Genomic DNA, 16,649 nt, shown 5'->3' with positions numbered 1-16,649 from the left:
CATAAAAAAGAAGGAAAAAAAGAATATGCCAAACCGAGAAAACCTGCACCGTATTCACCGTGCAACAAGAAACTCATGTTCAATAATGTCAGAATGTTGTTTTTATTGGCATACAAGGGGCCCTGAAACCTTTCAGACGCACACTATACCGGCATGAAGCCAGAAGGTAACAATTGCCATGCAAAAGTCGTCACTTCTACAAGACAAACTGACTTCAAGTACTGCATTCAGGCTACACCTGTAAGAAAGTTATGTACCTAGCACAGGTCTGGCATTCATCTGTTGTGTTAGTGTGATTTGGAACTTGAAACCAATTGTATGCATCCAGTATGCCAAGAAATTACTCTTACCATTCATCAGGAGTCAAGAGCAAGAGTTGTTATTATGAAAGCTGTTAACTATTTTGCAAAGCTGAAGTTGGAGAATTTCTCCAACTTTCTTTTTACCGTTTCATGCCTTTAAATTCAGTGTTTATCATTTTCTCAGAAAGAGATTGAAAAAATTCTTAGACTACTACAAGGACATAGAATCCCAGAAGATTTGTACAAGAACAGTTCCAATTGATTGACTCACCACACAACCCCAAATTCTCAAACATACTGAAATTTTCATCTCTAACTGGAAGTCCCGGCTGGTTTAGTCACCTTCATCTTTAATAAGCTATTAGCTTGTCTTAAAGGTTGCCTCTCATACAAGAGGCTGATGATTTGCCATCACCGATGATGTTATTTGAACTTGCATCATTTACAAATGGCATTGAATTCTACACACAATCTTATGGTCAGAGGTTATATTTGGCTGAAGCATTGTCCATGCCTAGGGAGCATTCAAAATTCCGACTTGAAGGCATCAACATCTCAATGGATTAGTTCGAAAGAACTGATAGGTACCTCACTAAAACAACAGGAGTATGAAACTCATCTTTCATTACAAACTAAAATTCTGAAATCGTATTCCTGTGGAGATATCAGACATTCAGGCATTCTTCGATGAAATAGACTGGTGCAGCCTCCAACTAAAATGTGGCAAACTTACACACAAAATCTGCTTCTAGAACTTGAAAATACTAGCTATTCTTGACAACACCTACCACATTAGAATTGTATAATCATTTATCAAGTATACGTAAATTGCAAAAGAAATATAACCAGACAAATCATGGTGACAACCTCTTCCAGAAGATCCAGCCATGCAATGACCCAAAAAATGCAGTGAAATCAAGTCCCTATATATGCAAGAAGGATGAATTTTCCATCAGATAAAATAAATGAATATTATACTAAATCCATGCCTACCTTCAAAGGTGGAAGCAAATTCTCAAGTTAGAGATGCTCCTACAAAACCCCACTTCTATCCAACATCTAGTAGGAAGCCATCTCCTGTGGCACAAAGGTCTTATGATCAAATAATGAAACACAGAACACATAATTACTTTTATATTACGTGTAAATCCAACTGTATTTGTTTGTGCAAAATGCTATTGCCTGGAATCATCCACTCTTGATACCACAATCACTAATCCAACTTATGAGTTCAACTTCTACTCCACCTATGAAACTATAAACATAAACCCTACCTTTCTATAGAGCTTATGCATCACTGTCTTGCATACTTCATATATGATTGGTTCATGCAAACGAACTACCATCCCACCTCCCAGATAAATATTATGCATACCTCAATCCAAACCAAGTAAAGTGATGCACAAACTCTAAATCAGCACTCACCCTTATTTTTCATTTCAAATGACGATAAGTACTTAGAGCCTTTCAATCATATCGCACATGCTTTTTTTTACCAGCTTGTCCTACCAAATCACAACTCTCATAAAGATTGGGTTTTCTGGCTTCAAATTTTTGATAAAAATTGCCTCATCATCAAATATTCCAGAATATGTTTTTATTCATGATGAATGCAAATAGACAAGCAGGAGAAGGTAACCAGCGAATTCCTGAAACAAGATAGACTAGGCTAGAGCAATAAGGAATGCAGTTGACATGCTGTGTCAACTCAATGACACAGATGTAATCGACAATGGATTAGTGAGATGAAAGAAAAAAATCTTAGTCCAAAGTGTTCCTTTCAGTAGGTCTTCTGAAGGCCTTTGGCAATACTCAAAGGCAAAGGTAAGGTTTTTCCATTATGGAGGTTTGAGCAAGCCATATGAGCAGGTTGAGGTGAAAGAACTCATAAGGGGACTAAATGTGCTATACTCTGGTTTATCATATACATCATCGGTATATGGCAAGCTGCAAGAGCTTAGTCAACAGGTTGGTATACATCACTGTAGCTTCATTGTTGACTAAGATGTAAGAGCTTACAAAGGGAGGATTTTGGGTGTTCAGGAGTCAATAATCAAAAGAATCTTCATTTATCTAATTGTGGCAGGATTTCTAACACTAGCAAAGACAGTCACTTTGGGTATATTGAGTTGTAGGAATTTCAAAGAGATGAACATGGAGGGCATACTATTGGCTAGAATGAAAAGCTTTCAGAAGGAGGGAGGAGAAGATGAGTATAGGATTTTAAGGAACTTCCATCTTTTTTATCGGGGTCTAGTTAGTGGGTGCAGGAAGGTGGTAACTTTATAGGGATTCAAAATTTACAAACCTGGAGGTGTTGGCAAATAGCCTTAAAGAACAGGGGTAAAAATTGAACATGGAATGTGGTTTTCTGTAATTAAAAGGCATGTGGTTTCAGAGAATGATGGATGGCTTATGAGCATCCAATCTAGGAACTTTTGAGTTAACCTGTGTTTTGGTTTTACATAACCATCCTTCCCTGTAATTTAGCAAGAAGTCCTAAATTCAGAATCAAACCTGCATTTAAACTTAATATGTCTAGCAGATATACAAAATTTATTCCTGTGATATCTTCCAAGTAACAAACTGCAATTTTTTCACCCTAAAATACAAAAAACTTCCTGGAAGCACACCTTAACATAGTTAATAGCCAAATTTTCAACTGTTGCCAAAACCTCTTCAAGTGCTATGTGCTTCCAACTTCCATGTAGAAAAGTAAAGAGGTCCAACTAATTACTTCTAAATGCTATTTGTTGCGGCTCGTCTTCGGTGGGGTAGTCGGATCGTCGCGTCTGGGTATCGAATGGCAAGAAACTAGTGGAGAAGGACCGCTCGCCGGAGAGAGGGTACAGTCGAGAGGGTTGAGAATGAGAGCGAGGGCTCATGGTGCGCTAAACGAAAGCAAGGTCAACTCGGGCCAGACGAAAAGGTCGGTCTGCGGCGTCCGATGGCAACAAAGAGACCTACAAGAAAAGCCCACGCCAGAGGTGACTCCGGCGTGGACACTCCGACACTTAAGTCAGTTTTTAACTCAAAAAGTGGAGGAGCAAGTGAGGTAGAGTTTTTGAGTTCTAAGTATTGGAATGTGCATACCTTCTAGGGGTCTTCTCTTACCTCTATTTATAAAGAGAGCAGGATGAAAGGATGAAAATGTATTCTGATAACGTCCAATCGTACGGAGCCACATGGTGGCATCTTTAAATGACCCTATCAATGGACATGCCTTCTATCTGGCGTGACGAGCCTCATCGCGTGCGCATGACATAATTAATGACTTTGTGGTGTCCTATCACAGCACGGAGCGGACCGCCTAGGTATGGCCTCAAGATGACGCGACTTGATATGACTCGATGTGACTGTATGGCAGCCTCACTTAACCTCCGACAGTTCAGTCGATGTAGATATCCAGATCGGCCACTAGCTGGGGCAAGATGAAAGAGATTGGAGGCAGCCCGAGGTGAATACCCTGTGTGCTAGCAATCCCGAGCTCGCCGAGTAGGATTGAAAAAAATTAGGTCGGTAGATGACTGATCTAAAGTATCAGACGCCGTAGACAGCTGATATCGATTTCTCGCTGACGCCAATGGAGAAATAGACCAGTCGTTGGCCGATGTAGTCTTCAACTTGGACTCGCCACGTCCAAGTGATGCTGAGGTCGGACATACACTGACCTCAACTTTCAGATGAGGTCGGCCTTCTGGTGAGATCGGTTTCCTGGGGACTACAATCTTCTGATGAGGTCGGCTTTTACCGAGGTAGGCCTCTGGTTAAGGTCGGTTAAGTGACGAGAACCTACCCCAACACTATTCTTTTCATAGATAAATTTGTTCGTTTCAATTAAAAGATTTCATTTCCATATCTAGCTATTGCGCACAAATTTGACACTTTCTTTATTGGGGCTTCCACGGGTGAATACATCATCACACTATCTAATATCTACTAAATGCACTCTCAAAAATACAATCCTCGAGCTTTCTTTGTGGTTTTTTGGATGCTGTTATTTACAAAACAAAAATAGCAATTTAGACTTGCAATACAATGATAGCAGATCAGAAAATGCAATTTTCAGCTGAGAAGTTATTTGAAGAAGGGGCTTTTGGAGATTAAGATAAATGACCAGTCCACCAATCTCACTCCTTGTAATTCCAGGATTTCATAGATTGGCTTTTGATTGATCCAGGGATTCATGTCTTCAAAGTTTTCCAACACACAGTAGTCGGCATGCTGATGTCAATGTGCGCACAATCTTTTTTCCTCCTTGCTTCTAACAGACAGAAGTCATAAGATCGTTTGCCTTATTATTATCGGGTAAATCTTTTCTTCTAATTCGCAAATGACACATCATTTGTAAAGCATAGCAACACTAAAATGCCATCCCATTCATTTCTTATAGTAAGTGTCTGCCTTATTTCAATAGAATTTTGTATGATAAAACTACAATAAATTTACCATTTTGGACTATCATTAGCTATCTATTTTGACCATGGATTCACACTCGTCTGTTTCCTTATTTCAATTCCATTCCACTTACACCAATTTCATATCTTGTTAGCAGCAATGAATCAATGTAATATGATGACCACCCAAATGTGAGGTTGGCAGGTTAGAAGCTAGAGTTAGGGTTGACAGTCATAGACATTGTTTACAGACAGGGTAAGCAGCCATCTGGTGTTTGTCAATAGTTAAGGGTAGTTATAACAAGTGCTAATGGTTAGAAATAATCTAGCCAATGAAACCAATTGGTGCTAGTCAATTATGTGATGGTTATGGTGGCATTCGGTAGTGTTAGCAACAAGGCTACAGTGCAATCAATGGTGTAGAAATGGTGGCAAATACAGCCTATGATGAAAACAATAAGCCTCACTGCCTCAATATGACTACAGGTAGAATTCACTAACTTCGTAACAGTGAGGAACAATCGCCAGAATTGTGGCCTTCAAAGTTGAAGGAATAGGATCTTAACAAGTACTCTCTCTTATTCCATAAGTTTTTCTTCCCCAAGTCAGCCACCTTGTGAAATAGTTATACATACTCATCCCCTAATTTCAGCCACTTTATTCCTCACTCAATCCTCTTCACATGAACTTCCTTTCAAGTTTCAATGAATTACTAAAGTCCAATCCTCCTCATGCTGACAACTTGACATAACCAAATATCTCATAATCTATATAAAATTTTCAGAAGACCTTGACGTACTAGTATGAACTAAGTATGTTGAAATTTGAAAGTGGCAAACTTTTTCCAGAAAGTAGCAACTGAACAATATTAGCTTGGCACAATTTCAATCTGCACAGAGAATTTTTTATTTCACCACATTTAAATTCATCCACATTATTTACCAATATTACATATACAGAAAAGTACTGAAGCTTCTGCCATTCTTATATGATGCAAAAGCCTGCTTAATAACCTTATATTCCCTTTATATGTGCAACTAACAGTACTGTATCAGACCCACTTATATTAAACTGTAAACTGATATTATCAGGCTGTCAAATCTAACCCAGTTCACAATATTTGCTGTCAAATCTAATCCAGCTCCCAATATTTGCTGCAAAACAATGACCAGCCATTTGTGAGGGGTATTTCCACCTTCTAATTACCTACCAAAAGCTGAAATCGCCCACCAACTCTGGCCAATGAGAATAGACCTCATTATAGTGCATTCATTCTCCTTGCATTACTACCCTTTCTATTTTTACCCTCTCAACCATTTTTCCGATTTTACTTCTTCTATTATTCTTTGCAAATCTTGAAAACAAACAGTAATAACTAATAACTGCAACTAGCAAGCTGTTACAGTCATTTCTTCCACATCTACTTCCCAATGCTCAAAGAAAAATCAAAACATGTCTGTCTCAGATTTCAAGTAGAAATATATATAATTTCACGTAACTGAAAATCACGTCCATATGTTCATGTCTTCTTAGTTCCTTAAATTTCACTCTAGCATGCATCTGATTTTGTTCAGCATTTTTAGCTTTCTTGTGCCTATTAGCTAACATGTCCTTGCTATTGTTATGTACAATGATTTTCAGAAGCCCCACTACATACTGCTTCTTTTCTTCCATTTTAAACAGTGCAAAATGACTACCTTTTGATGTTATACAGGGTCATATTAATCACCCTCGAGCATAAAAACAAAGTATCATTGGCAGAAAAATACTAATAGACCTGCATTCAGTACTCTGTGAGACCAGAAAGTACAAATCACTAGCACCAATGTATACAGTCACAATGGTCACACACGCCTTAGGTTGTCACTGAAACCACAATTCCCAAACATCGTCAAAATATATGTTTGAGTTAAGGAACATACTTCAATTGTCAATTCATAAAACCATTATACTTTAAATTCACTGCCTAATATTAACCCACAGGCAAAACTTATTTATGTCATAGATACACTAAAAGATATTATATAACAAAACAAGGTAAGCATGTCAGCATCTAAGCCGACACACAGATAACCGCAAAGTTTATTGATACCAAATTTATGGTTTACGATCATCATGCAAAAAAAAAAAGGGGAAGCCTAGCGCACAAAGCTCCCACCACCACGGTTGTTTGGGGATGGTTAAACGTATACAGCATTACCCCCCCACATGCAAAGAGGCCGGTTCCATGTTTTGAACCCATGACATCCGCTTATAAGAAAACAACCTCACCATTGCACCAAAGCTCACCCTTGCATCATCATGCGAACCAATCATAATATTTTGCCCCAAGCACATTCAAAGTTAAGCTCCTGCAACTAATCAATCAATGTTACAGGAAACGATATTGCAAGATTCCACATCAATCTTCATGGCAGGTTATTAATCAGTCATTAGAAGCTAACCACAATTAACATCCTGAAAAGCGTTAAACAAAAATGCCTCTATTACTGCTTACATATCTCAAGTAAGGATGAAACAACATCAAAACAAAAATCACCCATTGATAGTTGCTCCGAAACAAAAAAAGTAGTTTCACTCTGCAATTACTACCACAAATCAACAACATACACATGTGTTTATCAATTATCCCCATGCCATTAACCTTTTTTGAATAGAAAAGACAGCTGTATGTCAACTAGCAGTGAACTCCACATTGTTGCAATCAATATGTATTTGCAAGACCATAAATAGCATAACTGCAAACTGTATAGAGCGGATAGACAATTAAAAAATCATAACTCTTCCAAAACGCAATTCATAATAAAGTTACAACATCTATAGTCTTCAAGTGAATGAAATCAATAGATCCAGAAACAGAGTTACATACAAGCATTTGATGACAGAGTTCACTAATTAAACAGGAACTAAATGTATACAACACTGCACCTACCTCATTTCCATTATACCTCCATGCAACTGAACACCTAGAAAGCCAGCCTATTTCTCCAAAGAGAGAAGACCTGCTTTCCTAAACGAATAGTTACTTCTATCTTTGCTCGTACTTCTCCGTTCGGCTTTTGGTCAGAGCATAAGACATTTGAATTATTTCATTATCCACCATTTTGATACAGGAAAACTTCCTATCGTAACAACGAGAGGAGAGGTCCTTCAGCCGTTAAATGTTCCTCCATCTTGGGCTTAGGATGGAGAAGAACCCCGAGGGTGACTGCGGAAAGAAGAGCCCCGGCGATGATGGTGGCTGCGTCCCCATCCCCGGCCCCGGCCCTGGCGAGAAGGCGAAGTTGGGGCTCAGCGGCGGAGGGTACTGGAACCCGGGGGACAGAAGCGGGTAGGGCGACTTGGGGGACAGTAGGTTCAGGAAGGCGCTTGGCGACGGCACGACGAACGGCGACCCAGGCGACGGCAGCAGGGCCGGCGGGGTAGCAGGGGGCACGGCGGCGTTGGCTCGGGAGGAGGGAAAGGCGGGCAAGGGCGGGGAAGGGAGGAGGCCGGGGGATGGGAGGAGTGGAGGCTGGGCCTGGGATTGAACCTGCCGGGAGGTGTCGGAGCTGAGGGAGCTCTCGAGGTAGCGCATGTAAGCGGTGACCGGGGACTCGGCCCAGGCGGGGCCAGCGCCGGTCGGGGAAGGAACGGAGCGGGGGAAGAAGGGGGGATTGTCATTGGGATGGGGGGACGGGGACGGGGACGAGGACGGGGACGGGGACGGGGCCGGGGTGGGGATTTTGGTAGGGAATTGGGGGGGCGAGAGCGGGAGGGGGATGACGAGCGATGGGGGTGAGAGGAGGGGGGCGGATCTTCTGGAGACGCATGCTGGAGGGCTTGGGGTGGGGAGGGCGGGGGGCAGGGGCAGGGTTGGAGGGGGGCGGGGGGTTGTTGCTGGCGGGGGGATCGCGGGTGGGGGTGCCGGTGAGCTGCTGGACGATGCTACGGAAGTCGCTTTTGCTGATGTTGTACACCTGGGGCTGCGGCGGGGGCGGCTGCTGCTGCTGCTGGTATTGCGGCGGCCTCGCGTTCGCAGCGAAGCTGGGCTGGTGGAGGGGGCTCTTGCGGATGTTCTTGCCCAGCTTATTGACGCCCAGATGTTGATTGTGATTCTTCGACTGATCCATTCTCCAATAGTAGGGATTTAGATAGCCTATTTTTTCCTTTCCCTCTATTGAGACTTTCTTTCTGGAGAGGATGTAAAGGGAAAAGAATGGGTGGAATTGCGTTGTTTCATGCCGTGATGGCGTAAGGCAGGATATGGGAGATGAGAGGGCGAACAAGGAAGGGGATTTTTGGAGACTATTGACTTTGGGAGTGATGGAATCTGGAGGCCTAAAGACTTCTGGGGTTGAGGATAGGGGAGAATGGGAAACCCTGGATGGGAGATCGTCGGATGGGTTTTGGGAGCGTGAGATTTCTGGTGGGGGAAAAGAGAGAGGGAGAGGGAACGGTGGGCGTCTGATGAGAGGGTTACATGGGTTTTTTTCCTCCGAACTGGATCCGGGGATCTACATCAGTGGGCTGCGGTGTTTCTACTCTTTTACTCAGCTTTGCTTTTGCTTCCCGACTGGCTCTCCACTCACGGGTATAACAGGAACGGGGCTGCGAGGGTGCGGTCAAACTGGCAGAGCGAGGACGAAAGAAAAGTAAAACGGACGAGGATTTTCGCTGGATCAGCTGCAGCCGCAATTGGAAGGTCCGTTGTAATTTCAAAGATGGGAACGGGCAGGGAAAGTGAGTGATTTGTCCTCCAATATGTGGTGTTTCACCGATTTGTTCTAATATTTCTGGCGTTACACTGATTTTTTCACTCGTTCGGATCCGTGGTCCTCTTCCAGTCAACCAGTGTTTTATTTTGGATGTTTTGAAGGCCTCGGAGTGGGAGTTGTGACGGATGAAACGGTTAGAAACAACCAGACAATGGTGTTCCACGTGGACTGTGATGTTAAGTGCAAGTCATAATGCAGATGTAATGAAGTGTTTCATTATTGGATATTTTAGTTTACTTCCTTGGGGCTTTCACATGCATCAACAATTCCTTCCTAGCCTCTACGTTCTACACCGTTCCTTTCTCTTGAGAACGGCAAATTAGCTGCCGATCTGCCCCTACCGCACCGTGGAAAACTTCAGAGGAGAGACCGAGAGAAAAAATCAAAATCTTCAAGAGATGTCTCCTTGAGTGGTGGGGCCAATTTTATGCTGAGGTTTTATGGCATCTTGGGGCCAGTTGGCTTGTATGAATGTGGACACCTTCTTAGCCGAGTTAGGGCCCTCTTCAAGTCAACAACAAGTTTGGATCAGGAATGTGTATCATGTACAATTACAATTCCATTAGTGGATGGTCAACTCAAACCAGGATTCATTGTACCAGTATATACCATTCCGTACCAAATGCATCTTACACATCGGTACCAAATTGAGACTCGATATGGAGGTAGGTCTTTTTTCTTTCTCCTCTTTTTTTTTTTTTTTTTTTTTGTTGTAAAAGATGTCTCATAAGCATTATATAAACCAAATCTGCAGTACATAAGCAGCACAGCAGTGCTGAATACAAAGGAAAGAAAACCAGTAGCCTAACACAGCACTGCTGAGTACAAAAGAAATAAGAAACAGCAACATGGGAGCAAAATGAAATAAACCAAGAGTAAAACATGACCTGTATCTATGCCTGGATACTGTCAAGTAGGATATATACATTGAGAGAAAAGTATAAAATAGGCACAGCATCCTTGTTTGCTGATAACATAGTAAATGTTGTAACTCTGAAGCTTCCCAACAGTGATCATGGCAGCAGTATGCAAAAATGAATTTGACCATATAAAACCGATAATAGCTTATAACCCAAGAGAGGATGAGGCTTATCCGAAATACCACTGGATCCATCCACCAAGTAAACTGATACATAATATTTAGTTGAGCTCTTTGTGATGTGTACGCAAATAAGTCAGACTGTAAGGATCTTTGAAGACAAATAAAAAAAAAACCTGCAGTATCAGCAGAATATATATGAAAGAAGAATGATTTTGATGTGTAGAGCAGACAACCACATTGATCTGTATATAGAGTTGGATGGGACCTTGATACAGCCCTGGTAGCAGAGAAGAATGTGTAGATAGATTTGAACTAATCACCAGAAGGCTGCAATATGTTGAACACCCGAAGCCAAAACAGCAAAAACAAGAGCCATCGAAGAAAAAAATACATCTTCCCAGCACCTGTTTGTATCAACATGTTGTATGTTAAGGTAAAGAAAGGGATGAAGTAAGCAGACCAGAGGAATATATATATTACCATAGAGCAATGAAACCTGCAAGATAATCCAAAAAAAGTTAGTGATAAAATTTTTGTTTGCATGATTTTCTTTTGCTTTTTTATTTTCTTTTCCTTTTTCCTTTTTTTCTTTTTTCCTTTTCATCTTTCTTTTCTCCATATGTTCTTTTTGTCTTGCATTAGTATGTGATATGGCTGAATACAAGATCTTAGAAACCAGTCAAGGGCAGGAGGCATTACATAGAACTTGGCACTATAAAGTTCATAAAATGACAGTCGATGCTGGCAGCCAGAGTGATGCAGGAGAGCATTTAACATGAACCATAAGAAGCATGCAATTATTGCATGGGAGCCAATATTCCCATGTACTGAGGTAGTAAAGCATCATCTTCAGCTAACCAATATATATACATAGTTCTTCCCAAAACTCTCCTAAGAATTTTTATGCAAGAGAAATGAAGTATCACCGTTTGGATAGCATAAAAGATTAGAGTGGGGCTTTGAAGATTAGCCAACAACGTCCTTTGGATTACATGAATGATGAATTCAGCAGGACATTTAAGTATCAATAACTTATTAGAAACATAATGTGATACCTGCACATATGAAACACCAAAGGTTATGCATTTCTTCCCCTCTTTTCTTTGCTGTTCTGATTTTGCTTCTTTTTTCTCTGCTCTTTTATTTTTCCTTTTTTCCCCTCCGATATTTTTACAACTTTCAATTTTTTACCTCTATATAACATTCTTCTAGAGAATCCCATTTTTTTCCATATTCTTTCTTTCCCAGTTTCTTTTCTATTTACTTCCATCAATGAGTTTTTTTGACTGAAACATGTACCACCATCTATCCACATAAAGAATAAGAACAATTGAGAGAAGACGGCTATGTCAGCACAGCCAAGATAATGATTTAAGCATCCAGGAACCATACACGGACACTAATGGTTATAGTAGACCAACACATACCACCATGTTGGCCAATCCTGCAATATCAAAGAAGTAGTTATTCCATGAAAGTCAATAACATGTGAAAAAAAGGAAATCCTACACATGCCCTGCTCACTAAGGTATTGTTTATCAATTATAGGAGATCCCATATGCATCAGCTTGTAAAGATATATAGTATGATTATCCAAAATTTCATCATAAGACCACACAAAATCCCCTTGTAGTGCCTTATTAGCCATGAAATCTGCCACTGATTTGTCTCTCTAAAAGTATGAGAAATTTCATAAATATTGACACTTGCAGTCCATCACTGAAAATCTCTAACGTAAGGATTATATTTGAGCAACTGTAAAAGTGGATCTTTTAACCAACACATTGCAGTAGCGGAGTCCCCCTCCAGCTTGAACCGAGTAGCTTGAAGTTCCTCTACAGCAACCCTGATTCCAAGCCATGCAGTCATTAGTTCAGCAAAAGAACAGACAAATGAGGAAGTACCTTACCTCCAGCACGTAGCATGAAAGCATCATGATTCCTAATAACATAATCTGCAACCACCTTATTTTCAAAAACTGATGCATCAAAATTAATTTTTAAAATCCCAACAGGAGGGGGTAGCTAAGATGTAGAATGGGTTTGATGCAAAGAAAGATTTCTTCACAATTGGCTATCCCAGTACTGGCACGGGGTTTATGGTTGCTAAAATTGAAGAAAACCAAAATTTTTGACAAAAACCATCAGTTTGCATATAAGCTGTGCAATCATCATTTGGTTGTTGTTAAAAATTCATTCATTATGAGCCCACTAGAGCAACCAAGCTGCATATATCAGAAGTGACCTCTATTCCATCGCTATCATGGCATCGGATAAATAATCTATAAACACCGGCAATGAGTTAGAACAAAAAGTCACTCGGTACATGCAACTCGGTGCCAAAACAGTTGTGCATGATAGCATTGGAGGATAGGATGCTCACAATCCTCTACTTGATTAGGGCAAACATCACAATACTTTTCATTTATAGGAATTATGTTGGAATGGCTGAGGATATCTTTACAAGGCAACTGGTTCCATACCGGTCTCCACCAGAAATGTTTTGACTTGTAAAGGCACACGTAAAGACCAGATCCAAACAGAGTTAACCTGCACGTTTGGAACATCATTAGTAAAAGATAACCTCTTCACATCACTCAAAAAAATACGTAGTAACTTTGAAGAGGCGCATGCCAACTGATCTGGCCACTCACCCTACGATAATGGTATCATACAAATAAGATTTAAGAGATCAATTGAGAAAAGAAGAGCTAAAAACTGAATGTTCCACTTTCTATTAGTTCCTATAAGGTCAAAAACATTTATATCAAGATCCAAATTATTCATATTAATATAAGTAGGCCAGTCCATAAGTGGATTGTGGTTATCCAAGGATCTCTATACATATTAATTGCAGTACCTAATCCAACAATCCATTAAAATTGATACTTCATAAGAGATCCAGCCTGAGCAATTTTCCATCATATTGCAGAGGTCCTTCTAAAGCAAGTATAGTCAATCCAGGACTCCATGAATTTATATTTAGCATGTACGACTTACGCCCATAAAGTAGTAGGATTTAATACTAGTTGGCCAGCTAGCTTGCATAGACATTGAAGATGTCTCTGAGTGAAAATTTGAAACCCCAGCCCTCCTTTTGATTTTGGAGTGCAAACTTGACTCCAAGCAATCGGATAAAAAGCATGGTGCTTTGATGCATGACCCCAAAAAAAGGATCTGAATTATTTATCAATCTTATGAACTATAGACATAGGAACATGAACAACAGAATAAATATAAAGGGGAATAGCACACAAAATAGACTGAAGTAATGTCATGTGGCCAGCAAGAGATACGATTCATCATTTCCAAGCTGTAATCTTATTTGTGATTTTATTTAGAAGAAATTGAAAGTCTGAGGCATTGTATGATATACCTGATAGCGAGGCCCCAGTTAATACCAACCCCCCCCCCTTTTTTCTGAAATATGAAGCAAACCAATTATATTATCCCGAGTGGTAAGATTAATACCTAGAGAGAAAGTACTATGAGATTTTGCAACATTCATAAATTGACCAGAATAAGTAACATAAGCATCAATAATGATCGCAATACAAATAGCATTTTGCATTATCACATGAGCAATAAGTAAACAATCATCCATAGAAAATATGTGAAAATACGAGGACCATCACGGATGTTATATGCTTTAAGCAAATTTAATTGGATAGTAGTATGCAAAAAATTCAAAAAAACTTGAAAACATAAAATAAAAAGATAAAGCAAAAGAGGACAACCCTAACGCAACCCCTTAGTGGTAACAAAAGATGGAGAAGCCACACCATTGAGAATCAGCATAAACTAGGGATTTGAAAAACATCCATAGATCCAAGAGATAAATTGATTAGAAAAATCAAACTGCATGAGAATATTAAATAAATAGAACCAATGAACCCGATTATAAGCTTTTTTTCATGTCCAGCTTAAGCATCATCAGATCTCTTGAAGGGGAACAGAACGAAGAGAATGCATAATTTCTTGGGCAAGCAAAAGATTATCCATCATATTTTGATTAGCAATGAAAGCACCTTGTTCCTGTGAAATTAAATGAGATAGAGTAGATTTTAATTTATGAACCAAAATTTTAAAAATGATTTTATACACAGTATTACATAAACTGATAGGACGATAATCATTAGGATTCTAAGGATTAACTTTCTTAGGGATTAAAGCTATATACGTATCAGTCTAAGAAGCAGGAAGATGAGCATGTTGAAAGAAATAATAAATTGTAGAAACAACCTCATGCTGGATAATAGACCAAAACTTTTGAAAGAAGAAATCTGGAAACACATTTGGACCGGGGCTTTGTCAGGATGCAAGGATATTACAGCATGTTCAATTTCCTCATCTGTAAGAGAATGAGTAAGCAAGGTTCTCTAGGAAGGAGATAGCGTTGGAGTTATAATTGGATAAGTAAGATCAAGAATCGATGCATCAGCTGTCCATCTATGTCGAAAATGATCATGCATAAGATTTTGGATGATGGTAGAATCATCAGTGGTACCACATTATGGCAAGGAGAGAGTATTAATATGATTAGATCATCTATGTAGGATAGTCGAACAATGAAAAAATTTTGTGTTAGCATCACCCTCTTTTAGTCACTGCACATGAGATTTCTGGCACCACATTAGTTCAATTCTGTGAAAAGTCATATTGTAGTCCTGAAGTAGAGAAAGCACAAAGTATGATCATTCATGGTTAGGGTTCCATCTTGAGATTCCAAAGTTGAATGTCATAGATCTGATCATGTAGTTGTCTATCTTGTGTGTTTAAATTGCCTAAAGTATATTTCCATTTATTTATAGCATGCCGAATCTTTTTGGAAGAAAGGAAAGTCTATCCAAAGGATTATCTATAGTACAACCAACTCAATGCTTCTGAATTAACACAGCAACTTTGGGGTAAGTAAGTCAAAACTTTTCAAAATGAAATAGTCGGGGACCCCGATTAATGTGATCAAGGATTGAGAGAAGAAGAGGACAGCGATCAAAGGTAAATCGAGTCAGTTGAGTGATTGTAGATTCTGGATAATTATTAAACCAAAGATCATTTGCAAACCCTCGATCAATCTATTTCTAAATCCTAGCAAGATCCAGATATTATTGCATCAAGTGTATGAGGTACCCAAAAAATCCAAATCAATCAGATCGATTGATCGAAGAAAAGCCCAGAATTTCCTAATATCATGATTGATAATGAAAGGTTTACCTTCTTTTTTGTCAGACACGTTTAAGATGCAATTAAAATCATCAATAAAAAAAAAAAATTGAAGAGTAAGAACATCTTGAGACCAAAAAAATCTACGTTGAAAAATCGAAGTACTGGCATACACAATACCTAACATCCCAAAGGGCCATTAGTCAAAGAAAGAACTCCAAAAACAATTTGACGATCAATATGATAAAAATTGATCTTTCCAAGAACTTTTTTTCACACTATAATTATACCACCTGATAATCCTACCGTAGGAATAATATAAAAATCCCAGGCTGGGCCAAAAATCTTATGAATATGGTTACAGGCATTCACACCAAGATGGGTTTCTAAAAAATATAGCATGTCAATATGATATTGTTGTAATAATGACTTTGTGTAGTTTACAAAAGGGGCCTTAGCTCACCCAATTCATACTAGCATTGAGTAGTCTTCATATGCCAAATTGGGTGTGGTATGAGATACAACATAGTATTGGTATGAAGTTTGGCATTAACATCATAAATTTTATTTTTGTGTAATATTTTATTCTTCTAATATTTGCAAGATTTATAATTATAATGTAGAACAACCATTAGATCCAAGAAAGATTAAATAATAGACATCTTTTCAACAAATTTTGTAACAAAAAATTGGATATATTTAATCTCACGGATATTTGAATGGAAGAAAGAATATTAATTAATGGACTTTGATTGAGCCAATATATGAAACAATTGATGAAGACATGAAAATAGACAACGACTATATTTGGACATAATGTGATTTACACACTAATTGGTGCACAGTAAAATTGATATGATGTAAATTTTTAATTTTATATGCTTTTAGCACATAAATTATTTTGATTGATCCTTTTTTTTTTTGTTGATGTGTATGGAATGTAGTGATGAATTCAGCATTTTATGCCTTCCTTATCATTTGCACTTAAC

The 16,649-nt window shown here is 39.1% G+C and overlaps 1 pseudogene; it reads right to left on the bottom strand.

Annotated features, from left to right (window-relative positions):
• Window positions 1–7,465: 7,465 nt before the first annotated feature.
• Window positions 7,466–9,299, bottom strand: LOC140857124 (uncharacterized; annotated as a pseudogene).
• Between the last annotated feature and the right edge of the window lie 7,350 nt (window positions 9,300–16,649).

The sequence above is a fragment of the Elaeis guineensis genome, chromosome 4 (genome assembly GCF_000442705.2).
Source record: "Elaeis guineensis isolate ETL-2024a chromosome 4, EG11, whole genome shotgun sequence".
Lineage (NCBI taxonomy): Eukaryota > Viridiplantae > Streptophyta > Magnoliopsida > Arecales > Arecaceae > Elaeis > Elaeis guineensis.
This window is presented reverse-complemented; position numbering and strand designations above follow the sequence as displayed.